This window comes from Nelumbo nucifera, chromosome 2 (assembly GCF_055504915.1).
Source record: "Nelumbo nucifera cultivar China Antique chromosome 2, China Antique-T2T, whole genome shotgun sequence".
NCBI lineage: Eukaryota > Viridiplantae > Streptophyta > Magnoliopsida > Proteales > Nelumbonaceae > Nelumbo > Nelumbo nucifera.
In genome coordinates, this window is record NC_142650.1 from 86,946,395 (window position 1) to 86,961,889 (window position 15,495).

The 15,495-nt window shown below is 40.8% G+C and overlaps 1 long non-coding RNA gene across 1 annotated transcript; it reads right to left on the bottom strand.

The window, feature by feature from the left end:
• Positions 1–1,944: 1,944 nt before the first annotated feature.
• Positions 1,945–15,032, bottom strand: LOC148802417 (uncharacterized). Its single transcript, XR_016082784.1, has 2 exons — positions 14,552–15,032; positions 1,945–2,332 (listed from the first exon to the last, which is right to left on the bottom strand). It is a non-coding gene; the product is annotated as an uncharacterized LOC148802417 (long non-coding RNA).
• Positions 15,033–15,495: the final 463 nt, after the last annotated feature.

Sequence of the window (15,495 nt, forward strand, 5' to 3'; positions counted from 1 at the left end):
CCACATACATCAGTATGTATTAGGTCGAGTGTGCCCGTAGATCTTTCAGGATTACCCGTAAATGGTCGTTTTGTCATCATACCCTAAAGTAACGGTACATAAAGACAATTTTTTAATGTCACAATTCCTTCTCTGAAAATTAAATCCATTGTTCTTATTGTAGTAATTGCAACTGTTGTAGAAGTCCCCAACTAAAGTTCCACCTTGTCGTCATTCAGCCTTATACTTTCCTTGAACCCCTGCAATGTGTTACATGCATGAGTGGAAACCCCAAAGTCAATATACCAGGATGCAAAAGTGACCAACATATTGGTCTCTATGACAAAAGATTCAAAATTACCTTATTTGATCTTGCGAGATTCTAGATACTAAAGAAAGTTCATCTTCCAGTGTTCAGTATGTTTGCAGAAGTGACATTCTTCCGATGACTTGTCTCTCTTCTGCTTTTTCGGCTTGCCTTGCTTTCTTTTGAGGCCTCTTCTTTCCCTTCCTCTTTCTCTTGCCAGATTTGCCACCTTCAAAAAGCATGGCAACCAGCTTATTCTTCTTTATCAGTTCTTCAGCCCTCTCAAACATATTGCTTAATTCCTAAAGGCTAACCTTTACCTTGTTCATGTTATAGTTCCCGACAAACTGATTAAAGGACGGAGATAGAGAGTTTAGGACGGCATTAGAGTTTATGTCATTGTCGAGCTAGGAACCAAGAGCCACCAATTTGTATATATACCCCATCATCTGCATGACGTGATCAAGAACCGTCTGGCTTTCAGTCATCCTTGTGGTCATCAACAGTTTGAGGACCTTTTGTCTAGAAAAACGATTATGCTCTTTGTACATAGTTTTTAGACTATCCAGTATATCTTTGTAGATTTCGGTCTTATCGAATTATCTCTGCATACTATTGTCTAAAGATGTTACGACTTAACATCGGGCAAGAGAGTCATTCTCCCCCCATTCCTGATACTCCCTCCCTTCTACATGCTTCAGAAACCCTGTCACTCGGATGTTTCGGAGTTGGGTTCTAGGCAACCTTGTCCAATTTCTCGGACGTGAGGACCAGATTAAGGTTACGATACCAGTCAGAATAGTTAAGTCCCTCTAATTTGTTGTCATCCAGCAGTTTGGCGAATTGTTTGTAAGCCATTTCTGATAAAATGCAATAGTTATTAGTCCACGACCTAAAATTGTTTCATGTTATCTTACATAAAACGGTCTTTTATATATGTTCCATCTCCATTTATTCATCTCTGAGATTTCCCTCTTATCTCAGTGGCAAGGACACGGTGCATGTCCCTGCAATGTGGGAAATTACATAGGTGCATGGAACCAATTGTTTTAGCAACATAACCCCACCACTTTTTGTGAAGGATCAAGTATCCACCCATCCAATGAACTTACCCTTTGGCCTCCATCACACAAGGATTATTGCCATTTTAGATTAAATCTTTTTATTTCGTAAAAGATGACCCATTATATCATGGACCCCAAGGTACTATGAAAGAATCTTCAATTTTAGGATAGGCCTCTTCCACCTCTGTCTATGACGTCTCTATCATCTCATGAAACAACCCCACCGACTAAATCATCAAAATGGATAGCTCAATTTTATGGTGCATCACCACCCACCAATTCAGCCCATTTTCATGTTAATCATGGAAGTACTTTAGACAATTCATCATATGATATTCCCTATCTCTTCGCACTTACATTAAACTGGAGGGAATGAGAAAAAATCCCTAGGTCTGATTTAGTTCATTCCATAGTGGCTCCCACTGACTTTCATAAAGTCATATTCGAATGGGCCCATATCGGGCTAGGGTTCCACGAGGTTCCTTTGGTGGAGGAAGCTGATCATGGCTCATCAAAAAGGGAGATCGTACGATGATCTATGGGTATCAAGGAAATGATGTGCATTCAGCCATGATGTTCATATACAGCCACATATAACTAAAACATGGGCCAATCACTTATGGCCCATTAACAAATCTCATTCATTCAGCACATCACAAGCATACATAAGTTGATCTAAATCAATTAAAGGATTGTAAAACCCTAATTAATTTAGGTTAACACACAATCAGTCCATTAAAGGCCTAAAATTATCCAAGAATTTCATCTTGGTATATATGATAAACTGCAAAAAGCAGTTCGACCCAGATAGCAGTTATGTTGAAATGGGCCGATATTGCTTTAACTTAACATAAATAGGGTTTTCAAGAGTGGGCCAAATTGGTCCATGTAATAAGCCATCAAACCTTGGCCCATAATCTTCTCTTCTCTTCTCTCCCGCAGTCCAGCAATGCTCTAGTACCCCACCTTTTGCTATTTCGTCCTACAAAATCAAAGAGAAGTAAGAATTAAAATGATATTATGGATCAAGTAATAAAATGAAAATAAAAAAAATGAAACAAATCCAGATAAAACAAATAAAAATTCTTCTCCATTGCTTCCCCGACAGCGACGCCAAAAACTTGGTGTGTCCGGAAGCGTGTCGTTAACCACTTTGCCCTAGAATGAATAGTGGAGATTAGAAGAAGTGGAGGGTGGAGATTAAACAACTAGGGGTGGTTAGGGATTGCTAAGGATTAAAAGAATAGGTTAAAAGGTGCCCCAGGGTTTGCTAATGAGAGGGGAGCATGCTAATACAATTTAGAGGGGCACTAAACTGGGTTTAGGAGATAGGAGGTGCCCTCATGTTCTTAGTTTTTCACAAAAACACCCCTTCCTCAGTTGGACATCACACAAGCTCCCCAAAAACAGTATTTCAGCCATGTAACTTCCCCAATTTTTCACATAATTTGCATATAGACCCTCAGAGATCACAATATTGAATTTAACTAGGAAAAGGGTAGCCATAAAATGATGCCCTTAAGGCATCAAAATACATAGTTATCACACCCCCCAACTTAACCATTGCTAGTCCCATAGCAATGCAACATTAAATTTACACTGAGTAAAGAGATTATTCCCATTGCAAGATCAACCCCCACAAAATTAGCCAAGTATCCTGATTCCAGAATTCTCAAACTTTGTATAGATTGGTATTAGGAATAAGGGGTAAAACTATCGTACTTTGAATATCGCAAAAACTTGGCTTAAAAATCTTATTTACCCTTCCATTTCCAAACAGTCTTGATAAACTGAGATTGATTTTTGAAATCAGGTGGGTATTCTTCTTATCATTTTTTATAGTGGATTTCTACCCCTTAACTTGATATGCACACTTATTTTTATTGTTACCTTCCACCGTTTTACCCAAATCTCGACACTTACTTTAGGTGAAAATACCCGATTACTAAGTGTTAGGTAAGCGTCTTAGGCATTCCCTTTTCCATTTGATGTGAATCTCGACATTTGACATAGGTTAAGAGACCCGGTAACTAAGTCTAGTGTGTCCATTGACCTTTTTTTTTTCTTTTTCTTTTTTTTTTTTGCAACATTGTTCAAGGTAGTCCACCGTTTCTAACAATTTGAAGAATTTTTGTCTAATTTCTCCATCTTTCTCTTCTTATCTTGGCAAGGGCAAACTTGCGAGTATTTTCCAATTTTTAAACGGTTTCGACAATATTCAAATAAGACTAATTTTTACTCTTATTACTTGCTACCAGTTTCTACAAAATTCAATATTCCTTTATCAGTTTCCTCCAATTTTTCTGTTTGGGAATCTATTTTGATGGAAAGAAATTTTAAAATTTTCAATGAAATTCTAATTTTACATTTTTAAAGGCTTAGCTTCTCAAATTTTCTTTTTTTTTTAATTTCATTTTTTTCTCTCTGTCTCTTTCCTCAGCCCCCAATTTAAGTACCATTGTCCCCAATGGCATGACTGGGCTGAGGCAAAAAGGACTTGGGCCAAAGGGAACAATCAATAGGGTTTTCCTGAGGGGTGCAAGATCTGCCAACTGGTCTCGAATCAAGGAAAAATAGCAGAAGCAACTGAAAACTATGATGGGTTGCCTCCCAACCAGCATTAAGTTTAACGTCTTCAGCCAGACACATTCACTCACTTTTCTCTGGATCACTTAAGCCTATTTTCTCAACCTTTCCCCTTTCAGAGACTCCTTCCACATATGATTTAAATCTTTGAGCATTGACTTTGAATGTGATTCCATTCTTTGGATCAACAATTTTAACTACACCATACGTAAACACTTTTTCCACAATAAACAACCCATCCCACCTAGACCTTAATTTACCAAGGAACAAATACAACCTAGAATTAAAAAGCCAGACCTTTTGATTTTGTTCAAAAGTTTTTTTGAAATGTTTTTATCATGGAAGGTTTTTGTTTTGGCTTTATAAATGCACAAGTTGTCGCATGCCTCATTGCACAATTCCTCTAGTTCACTTAAATGCCAGGCTTGGTAGGATCCAGCTTGGCCTAAATCTAGATTGAACATTTTGATGGCCCAATATGCCCGATGTTCAAATTCGATGGGAAGGTGACATGATTTACCAAAAACCAGCCTATAAGGAGACATTCCAATGGGGAGTTGCGATGAACGCCAAACACGCGCGGAGTTGCGATGAACCCAACACTATTACAAAATTGCAGAATCACAGTAAATCGGGAACAAATGTCTATTACACATGTGGGTTTAATGAAAGTACACTCGTCAAACAATGACATCACCCACGCCACGTCAGTATAATAGGGTCACACATAAAGAGAATCCGAAAGGGATAGGATTCTTTAATAATGCTCCCTTAATAGTCAAACAAAAGAAAAGATTTTCATTCCTAACACAAACAATCCTCTTTCCTAACTAGAAAGAACTCCTTCCTTGATAGCTTTAACTTTCTCTCTATAAAAGGGGGAGTGCAATTCTTCATAGGGGGAGACAACACAATAATAATTTTGACCTAGGGTTTCTCACAAGGAAGCAACTCCCTTCTCTCATCTTTTCCCCACATCCTCTCTTTTTCCCATCGCCATCTTCGAACTTTTGCAGACTGACCAACCTCCGCCTTACAATAGTGCTTACACATTGAAGTCGTCAGAGCGTACCGAATTCCATATGAATAATGCCTGAGTCGAAATAGAACAAAGGCATCATTCTAACCTAGTGCTCTGCATATTAATGAAAGAAAGGACTAGAGTTCATCCTTGACCATTTTTGTTTCCTCAATGACCCTATGAATTTGTAAGAAGTGCTAGTTAACCAATTGAGCTAATGGACTAGGACATGTTTCTTCAAGGAACTTGCCAAATCCATGTGACACACCTTAATGGTCATTAGAAGGCTAAAAAAATCAAAAAAGAAAGACAAAAGAAAAAAAAGAGAGATGTAAAGAGTGATAATAATGAGAGTTTTCAAGGAGGAATTTGTTCTTACCAAAGGATTCTTAATCATATCCAAAGTGGGAAGGTATTAAACGAGACACATGCTATGATCAACATATGCTTACCTAATATGTGACGTGTAGTCTATTATGAAATAAAGGGAGGCCATCCATGGTCGCTTACATAATCTTATGCATTAAATCCTGATTATAAGAAATAAAGTCCCTTAGTTGGCCCCCTAAACCTTTTCATCAACTTTTTATTCTAACAATACACACTCCCTAACAAGGGGCACAACTTATCGTTGCCCAAATGAGCGAATGGCTATGGGTTGGTCAGGCACCTCAGGTAAGTGGTGGGCTAGTGTGGTATGTTAGCATACCTCTGAAATTATCACACCTCCAAATGAGCTCAAGTGTGTCCGCATTCACTGTGGGCCAATAATGGCCTTGCCTTAGCACTTTTTGAGCAAGCGCCCTACCCCCCAAATGTCCTCCACAAAGACCTTCATGGATCTCTATAGCACCTCAATTGCTTCAATTGGATGCAAGCAGCGCAGGTAGGGGGCGTAAATGATCTACAGTACAAATACTCGCCATTGATGACATAGCAAGCTGATTGTCGCTCCACCCTCCGATTTTCATTGTGGTTTGCTAGTAGGGACTTGTGGCATAGGAAGTCGATGAGCAAATCCATCCAGCTCAGCTTAGTGGCCAGAATAGGAACGACCTCTTCTACCACCCTCCCTATGCTAGGTCATGGTAGCTCTTCGACATAAACTGTTATCTTCATGATTTTGGTTGCACTAGCTAAATTCGAAAGAGAATCGACCTCTATGTTCTTGGTCCTCGGTATATGTTGAATGTACCAGGAATGGAAGTTGGGCAAGAGCTCTCTCACCTTGGCCAAATAGGCCGACATGGTGGGCTCCCGGGCCTCATACTGCCCATTCACCTGTTTCACCACCTAGTGAGAATCATTAAATAACACATGGTGTTTTGCGCCGACCTCCTTCACCAATCTCAGCCCAACTATTAATGCCTTGTACCCCACTTCATTATTCAATGCTTTGAATGCAAACAGGAGGGCATACTCTAGCTTCACCTTGCTAGGGCCGCAAAATATCAACCCAGCAATGCTTTCATGCTGGCTAGACGAACCATCCACGGGGAGGATCTAGGGCTCCTCATCCCAGATTGGGACGAGTGCCGCATTAGTAGATGCCTTCGACGTGGTAGAAGGACCAGCCACTCCAAGGGTTGGCGTGCTGAACGTGCACTCATCAACGAAGTCAGCCAAGACCTGTGCTTTGATTGTTGGGCGTGACTTAAACCGGATGTCGTATTCTTTTAGCTCGATAACCCAATTTGTCAATCTACCAAAGACCTCGGGCTTTTGAAGAACGTGCCTTAGAGGTCATTTGGTTAGGACTTTGTATGGGCTTGAAAGTGTGGGAGCAACTTCTGAATTGCCAATGCCAAGGCAAAGACCAGTTTTTCTATGTCGGCGTACCTGGTCTCAGTTGCATGCAAAACATTACTTATATAGTAGATGAATCATTGCACCCTATCTACTTCTTGATTTAGTACCGAGCTAACCACCTCGTCACTTTTTGAGACATAAAGATTTAGCTCATTTCGGGGATCTAGTCTAGTCAACAGGGGTGGAGAACTAAGGTACCTTTTGAGTGCATTGAACACAAGCACGCACTCCTCGATCCACTCAAAATCTTCGTTTTTCTTTATTGCCTTAAAGAATGGGAGACACCACTCAGCCGACTTAGACATAAATCAATTCAGGGCGGCTATCTGATCTATTAACTTTTGTACTTCTTTAATTGACCTAGGTGGCCTCAAATCTAAGATTGCATGGATTTTATTTGAGTTGGCTTCGATGTCAAGTCGATGCACTATATAGCCAAGAAATTTGCCTGATGTGACCCCGAAGATACACTTGTTCGGGTTGAGCTTCATGTTATATTTTCTTAAAATTTCAAAAAACAATTTAAATAGAAATTAAAGAATTTGAAATTTGAGTCTTCACGACCTTGTGATCAACATATGCTTCAACTTTATTTCCAATTAAAGGTGAAAAAATCTTATTTACAAGTAGCTAGAAAGTTGCTCTAGCGTTTTTCAACCCAAAAAGCAATACTTTATAACAATACAAGCTCAGTTTGGTTATAAATTCAGTTTTTTCTTGGTCTACTGGTTCCATCCAGGTCTGGTTATAGCCGGAGTAGGCATCCATGAATCTCAACAACTCATGCCTCAAGGTCACGTCTACTGGGCGGTCTATTCTTGGGAGTGGAAAACTATCCATTAAACAAACTCTATTGAGGTCGGTGTAGTCAACGCACATGTGCCACTTGCCGTTCGCTTTTTTCATGAGCATGGGGTTGCCTATTCAACTCGGATATTGGACCTCTCTAACAAAGTCTACTACAAGAAGCTTCTTGGTCTCCTCATCAACTATCCTCCACCTCTTTGGGGCAAAGTTCCTATTTTTCTACCTGATTGGTTTGATTAGAGGGTCAACATTCAACCTATGAGTAATGATAGAGGGGTCTATGTTAGGCATTTCTGCTTCCAACCATGCAAAAGCATCTAAATTATTAAGTAAAAAATTTACCAGTTGTGACTTTAGTGGTTCTGCAAGGCGATTTCTAAACTTGACCGTCTTCTCGGGAGTGGTTTCCGAGGCTGGGACCAAGACAGTGTCCTCCATTGGTTGGGATCGCTCATCGGTATTCTCCAGGGGTGGCTCCAGGTCGACGCCGCCTACCAGCTTTCCTTTGCCCCTCAGTGTTGCTACGTAGCACTTGCACAATTCCAGGTGGTCACCTCGTACTACCCCTACTCCGTACCTTGTCAAGAATTTCATTGACAAGTAGTAGGTTGACACTACCGCCCGAAATGCATATAGGATAGGCCGACCTAAGATGGCATTGTAAGGGGACGGAGTCGCGACCACTAGAAAGCTATGCTCGAAACGGACTCAGTTTGGCTTTGAGCTTGGTATGAATGCGACTTCAATCTGGCCTGAAGGTCTCACCACGTCTCTGCTAAAGCCAACAAGGGGAACGTTGGCTAGTTGTAAATTCTTCCACTCAAGTTGCATCTTCTTGAATGCATCCATAAACAGAACATCGGTCGAGCTTTCAGAGTTGACTAGAATCTGCTTTACCTCGAAGTCATTGATGATCATTTTGACGATGATGGCATCATCGTGCGGATACTGGATTCCGTGAGCATCATCCTCAGTGAAGTATATAACTTCCTCCATACGAGGCCACTTCAGCAGGTTCTCGTCCTCATGCTCAAGCTCCCAAACTGAGTTCTTCCCAACTGCACTAATGCATCCTACCATGATCAATCCTCCAATGATTCTATTCATCACTCCACGAATAGGTTGCTCTGGTGGTGGTTGGTCCCGAGGTGGTTGATCTAGGTCCCGGTTCCTGCTCGACTCTAGTACTTCTCTTGGATGCTCAGTAGGTTGGATCCAGTCATCATGCTTAATGGACTGCTTGAGGTAGCCACGATGGGCCAGCTCTTCGATCTCATCCTTAAGGTTACGGCAGTGCTCTATGTCATGGCCGATGTCATAGTGGAAGTGGCAGTATTTGTTTGGATTTCTATTAACAGGGTTGCCTTTCATCCTAGGTTCCCACTTAACATACTCGACCGTCTTAATGTGCATTAATATTTCCCCTCTCTCTGCATTGAGGGCAGTATAACTCCGGTTCTAGACTGGAGAACTCCTTGAATGCTAGCCTGACAATCTAGAACTCTGGTGAGGGGATCTGCTTCTCCTTCTGGGCAACCTACTTCACTTGTTGCGGCTTGACATGCTTCTCTTTAGCGACTTACTCTTGCACCTTTGTTCGTTGCTCTCCACTTGTTCTTCTACTCGCTTCCTCTTCTTGCTCGGCTCTAACCGGAATCACATCGCCTCCTCTACTTTGGTGAACTTGTTGGCCTTGTGGAGGAATTCCTCCATAGAAGATGGAGGGTTCAACTCAACTTCTTAGTGCAAGTCGGGGTGGTGGATGCCGTTGATCGCTGCAATGAGTTGAACTGCCAGGTCAAGATTTGGCATTTGGAGGTGCTCTAGGTTGAATTACTTGGTGTTGTCCCGGAGCATCTCATCTACTTGTTGGACCTCGTTCAGTAGGCAGGTTGCGGACTTCGGACATTTCTTGTTGGTGGCGAAGTGCATTGTGAAGAGGTTCGCAAACAGGTTCCAGGTTTTAATTGAGCCTGCGAAAAGTCCCGGGTACTACATCCAAATTGTACCATGGGAAGTGGTCGAGAAGGCCATACACGGCTCACGTCATTCACCCCGTGTAACTGCATCAGGGCCTAGAAGTTGTCTATGTAGTCAACCAGGTCTATGGTGTCGTCGTACGACTCTAGGCTTAGGGCTTTAAATTCCTTAGGTCGTGGAGCCATAAGGATCTCCAGTGCAAGTGGGGTGGTGTGGGTTACCTGTTGTGCCACTGGCTGGATGGCATCCTAACTCTCCTCTTCTATTCTTTCTACCTCCTCGTTGTTGGTGGGAGCGAGGTGGCTTCTCCCAGTGTTGCGGCGTGCACGTTGGCGATGCCTTCTCCTCGACATCTTGGTCGAGTTGTTTCCTTAAGTTTTGATAGGTGACATGGCTTGGTTGTGCTCTTTGACCAGAATCTAGTTCCAGTCATCAGTGTGACGAGGAGGGTCCAAAACCTGGTCCTGGTTTTAGTTGTTGGGTTGTTGGTTACCTGGTTGCTAGTTCTAATTCTGTTGTTGTTGCTACATTCCTACCGGGCGGAAAATCTCTCCTTCCATATCCTCATCTACAGGTTCATGTCGCGGATTTATTGCACCAATTCATAGAACTGGTGCACATAAATTCTAACAAGAACCACGGATGGCTCGACTGGTGAGAGAAGCACGTTCACTTGGTGCAAGGGAATGTTGGATTCAGCATTTCTGGTGTGCCTAGTAGGGTCAAGGGCACTGTGAACTACCCAATGGTTACAAAGGGGACTTCAGGATGTTCTATAGGCTGGTCTTGCCCACCTGAGACCTGGTTATTATTGTTGGCGGGTTCGTTTCTAGTGGAAGCAATTGAGATTTGTAGAAGTACAGCGAAGTAAGAACTTAGCCATTTGTTGTGATTCCCATAGACGGTGCCAATTGATGTAGCGCGATTTGGTAGCTCCCTGCTAGAGGACAACTCAGATGTTGGGCTAGTGATTCCGCCAAGTCAAGCTGCAAAACAAAGTTGTTGAAGTGTCCAGGGTGCTTTACTCGGTGTAGGCACTCCGATGCTTAAGTTAGCGATGTAGAGATTCGAGATACCTGAAAGCTTAATTGTAAGGGAACTCGAGAGCTAAATGACACGTACCTTGTGAGGCTTGAGATGAGGACTTTATATAAGCAAGCTGCCGTGGGCCTCATGATGTGTGTTCAAGACCGTCAGCCTATCTAGTATAGAGTTAGTTTTGCACCCGAAAATGGACTCCTAGTAAGCTAATAAGGCTTATCTAGGCCCGTCCAAAGCAAACGGGCAAAAGATAAGATCTGTTGACATATGTCGTGATATCGAGGAGATCGAAGACAGCTAGCTTGCTTCTAAAAGGAGGTTATGTGGTACCTCAGCAGGTCAGTGCATATAGTTGAGCTACTCAAGCCTCAATCTAGTTGGGTGACCCAAGGTGCGCGAGGTGACTGGTATCGTTGAAGTGTCTGAGGTCGTTAAGGTGTCACCACATCATTCTGTCATTCTATATGTTGTCATATCATTGGACGGGCCAAATTATCCCTCATCACGATCACTCCAAATGAAGAGTGTGACAATGTATTTTGCAGTCAAGGAAGAGGTCCTTCCCTATGGGTAGTGTTCTAATGAGTATGAGCCAAGAGGTTTGGTGTAAAAGATCATTACAAGGCTGATTACGTGATGGTCTTCATCTTACATAAGTCCATTATCCTTGGATCATCATAAGGTGGATGAATCCAATGATCATTTATGTGTAATTATTGGGCCCTAACTGGTTAGACCTTTGTGGGTCTAACCTCTACTAGAGGTGGGGTCAAACCTTTATGGACTTGTGTGAGACCCTTGTGGGTCCATGCCATACAATATTCAGGCCCGAAGTGGCCATGTAACACCTTAGTACATGAATCATTAGAGAAAATGGGCCTAAGGCCCTTACTAAAATGATTAGTTAAGTGATTAAGTTGTCATGTCACTTGAGTTGAAAATGGACATAGATTTGGGTATGGAGCACCTATACTCGTAAGAAGATAATACTTATGAATTTAAGATCAACTCCCAATCCAAATTTGATTTGGATTAGCTCCTAATTAGATTAGGAGAGTACTCTATATAAAGGAGAAAGAGGGGAGAGTCACTTCAGCTAATTCTCTCCACTCTCTTGTTCTCTTCTCTTATCCCTTGCCTTCTAGAAACCCTAATTCGATCTAGATTTGATAGAGGCTCATTTCTACCAGTCCTCTACTATTTTTCACAAGAAAAACAACAAAGCATATCAGGGTCACATACCCAATTCGATCCAAGCAAGTTGGAGACCGGTTTTTGCGGGAACTTGGGCCAAGGAATTGATCAGAAAGGACAATCCAGAAGTCATGTGTGAGTGATAAGCTTAAGTTATTCATAAGAACTTGGGGTGTTTTTAGGCTTAATTGTTGAGATTCTATGGTTAATTTGGGTATTTATGAGTCTATTTAATGCATTTGGATGTTTTGTCACTTTTCAGGTAACTAATCGCCAAAAGATGAAGGTTCTGGACCAATTTAGGACAATCTAGGGTGAAAATGGCAACACTACGGCCACAAAGAAGCAAGACTCAGCTGAAAATCAAGAGAACAGCAGTTCGGCCCACCAAGAATAGCGGCCCTAGAGGGGAGAAAGACGGCTGCCTTTAGAGAAGGAGGGGAGGCTGAAGAGGAAAGGTATAAAAAGAAAAGAAAAAGAAAGGATTAGGGTTCGAACCCCTAAAAGAAAATTGAAGAAGAATAATTGCTAGAGAAAAGAGAAGGCTGTTGAATGCGAATTGGAGAAGGAGCACAGCAAAGAGATCAAAGATTGATGCAAAGATTCATAAGTTGTCTTCTTCTTTGGTTCTGCAGTTTGGTAACATAGATTCGATTAGGGTTTATTGAGATTTCTCTATTGAATCTTTCTTCTTTCTTTCTTTTATGCGAACCATGATGAGTTTTAATTCTGACTTGTAATTAATTTTTAGCAGATCTGGTTGAGTGTGATTTAGTCTTGAGATTCTTGATTAGGGTTTCGATTTATAGAATAATCTTGGACGAATTGTTCTTGCATCTTGGATTACTTGAATTACTTGAGAAAGAGTTTAGGTAATCAGATCATCTAATCAAGAGAACGGACTGAATGCATCTTAGAGATAAGTTGCATGGTTTGGTGGCAATCATTCATACCTGAATTGATGACCTACGAATTCTGTGTTCTTAATGGATCTATGGTGGTTAAATTTCTGATAGAGATATAAGAATTGTTGTTCGTAGATAGGGTGGGTTGCGCTTGAGAGAGGCTGTTCAAAAATTAGGGTTTCGCCAACCCAAGACTGAATTCACTTCGGTTAGATAGGTTAAAGATCTGATTGCTAAATCGGTTTTGTCAATTCTTGTATGTAGTACTCTTCGTATCATTAAAAGTGGTTCGATCCGAAATTAATTAGGGTAGTTTGCCTGTTCTTAATTACATCATGAGGGGCTAGGTTTCTATTGTTAGGGATTAATACCTGATCATGCATTGATTTTCAGTCATTAATAAAACCGATGAGGTTCTTGCTATATTGTGTTATTTGTGCTGATTATTTATCATTGATAGATCACCAATGATTCATTCTTTAATCAAGATTATCCATCAAGAGATGATAATTGATGTGGAATTAATAACACTTATTCGACCAATAATTAGGTAGAGATATCATTTGTTGGTAGGATTTCCTTATAGGTGTATTAAAAACTTGTGTTTATGCAAAGAGAATTTCGATCAAAAGAATGAGAATTCATTGATTGTAATTCCATTTAATTGAACACAGGGTTAGCTAGTCGACTCTTGAGAAAGATTAACTAGTGCTTTTAGGAACACCTTGGAATATAACAACCCTCATGGGATTGTATTGATATTGAATCTTGATGATTGTGATAGGATTAATCCCTAGCAACTTTGTTATTGATTTTGTTCAAGTTTCTTGTTTTTGTCAGTGAAATTTCATTAATCAGTAGTGCGCAAACCCAATTGATCATTGCTTTAAACAAGTTGAGAAGAAATTAGTATGTGGCAAAATAATTCATTCCTCGTGGGAACGATTCTGTATTCCTTACTATATTACTTGTACGACTTCATACTCTTGCGGATAGCGGTCAGTGAGCATCGGGAAAATGGCTCACCTAGGTCGGGTATGGAGTCGCCACCCATCAGTTATGGAAATGGAGGTGATGGGACCTTCGAAAATGATTTTGAAACCGTTTGTTTTAATAGTAACTCTGATAGCCTGAGGCATCAGCTAAACCAATCCAGATAAGACTCAGATGGGAGAGGGAAGGGGATAGGCAACCCTCTCACAGGTCCAATAGCAGGGCCCGCAAAGGATACCAACAAGTATAATCACAAATACGTATTTATTTAACCGATCAAAAGCATGATAATCAATCAATAAAGCAAGGGCATACACTTTGAGACGACTTAAGACAAATGGACTAACTCAAACTACTTAAAACATTAAAATGAAGCAACAAGCTATTTAAATCACATTTAGCTATTAGAATTAAGAAAATGAAATCTGAACCGATCGAGAACTAGAAAATGACAGAAGCAGCAAAATAACAAGAGATGAAACAAATTACAAATTAATGGAATTCTAAGATTCAATGCTCATCAATCTTCCCTATTTTGTAAAATCATTTATCGTAATCCTATTCATTTTTCTTCTCTTCTCCTTCAAACTCAGATAACTATTTAGCTCAACCTCAAATAACTAAAACAAATAGAAGATGTAATTTAAACTCCAGAACAACCATACTAGAAATCAAACACTTAACTGAATGCCATCAGTCTCAAGTGCATCAAGAATAGCAACAATGGATAAACAGAGAAATTGAGAATATGAACCGAGGTTTAGGTCTTAGGAACTTTTCATCCAAATCGGAGATTCAAATAAGAGGTTTAGAAGTTAGTTTCACAAAATAGCAACAACCCAATCTCTAAGAAAATATAATTTACCTTCTCTGTATATTGGCCTAAAATGAACGAACGACATAGGGGAAACACCGATTTGTTGTAATCTGTAACCAATAGCTCAAATGAGGGATGTGCCAAGAGGAGGGACCAAGATGTTGGAAGGAACTGAGATCAACAACGAAGAGATGATGGCAAGATCTGTAAAAATGATGAGAAAAATCAACGAAGGTTTGATAGGAAGTTGAGTCAGATGCCGCTGGTATGAGAAGCTTCGACTAGTCGATCTACCACTGCCACTGTGTCATGTTCATCGCTGCCTCTATTCTCATCCGGAGGTAGATGACGATGAACAGTAATTTTCCCTCTTCGGGATTAGGTTTTAGGGGATTGGAGGAAGAAGAGAAAGAGAGTAGGAGGAAAGAAGAAATTAAAAAGAGATTGAGAGAAAAGAAAGAAGAACCGAGAGAAAGAGTGACTGGAAGGGAGGGGGATTAGAACGCCATCCTTCCTTCGAAATTGACGAGGACTGATCACCTTAAACGGGGTCTAAGGAAGGTGGCATTTTGGTAAATTTAGTGAAGTTCAAAGGTATTTTGTAATTTCGGGTAAACCTGGTCAAACGGGGTCTAAGGAAGGTCAAACTGGATGAATGGATGAGATTTTGGGTCAAAATGTGAAGGGTTGAGATGGGTCTGAGCACAAAGAGTGGGTTTGTATGTGTGGACTAGTGAGATTGGTCGAAACAGAATCTTTTTAGATGGAAATGTAAATGAGGGTAGTTTTTGCTGAAATTTCACGGGGTGGGGTTTTTACAAATTCTAAGTTGATTGGTGGGGTTGGATTGGATTAATTAGGCCCAGATTGGGCAGATCTAGACAGGGCTTAATTTGGTCAATCTAAAGCCTTAGAACAGAATCTATGTGTGATCAAGGAGAAAACAAAGGCGGTTTTGGGTGAAATTTAATAGGGTAGGGTTTTTGGTCTAT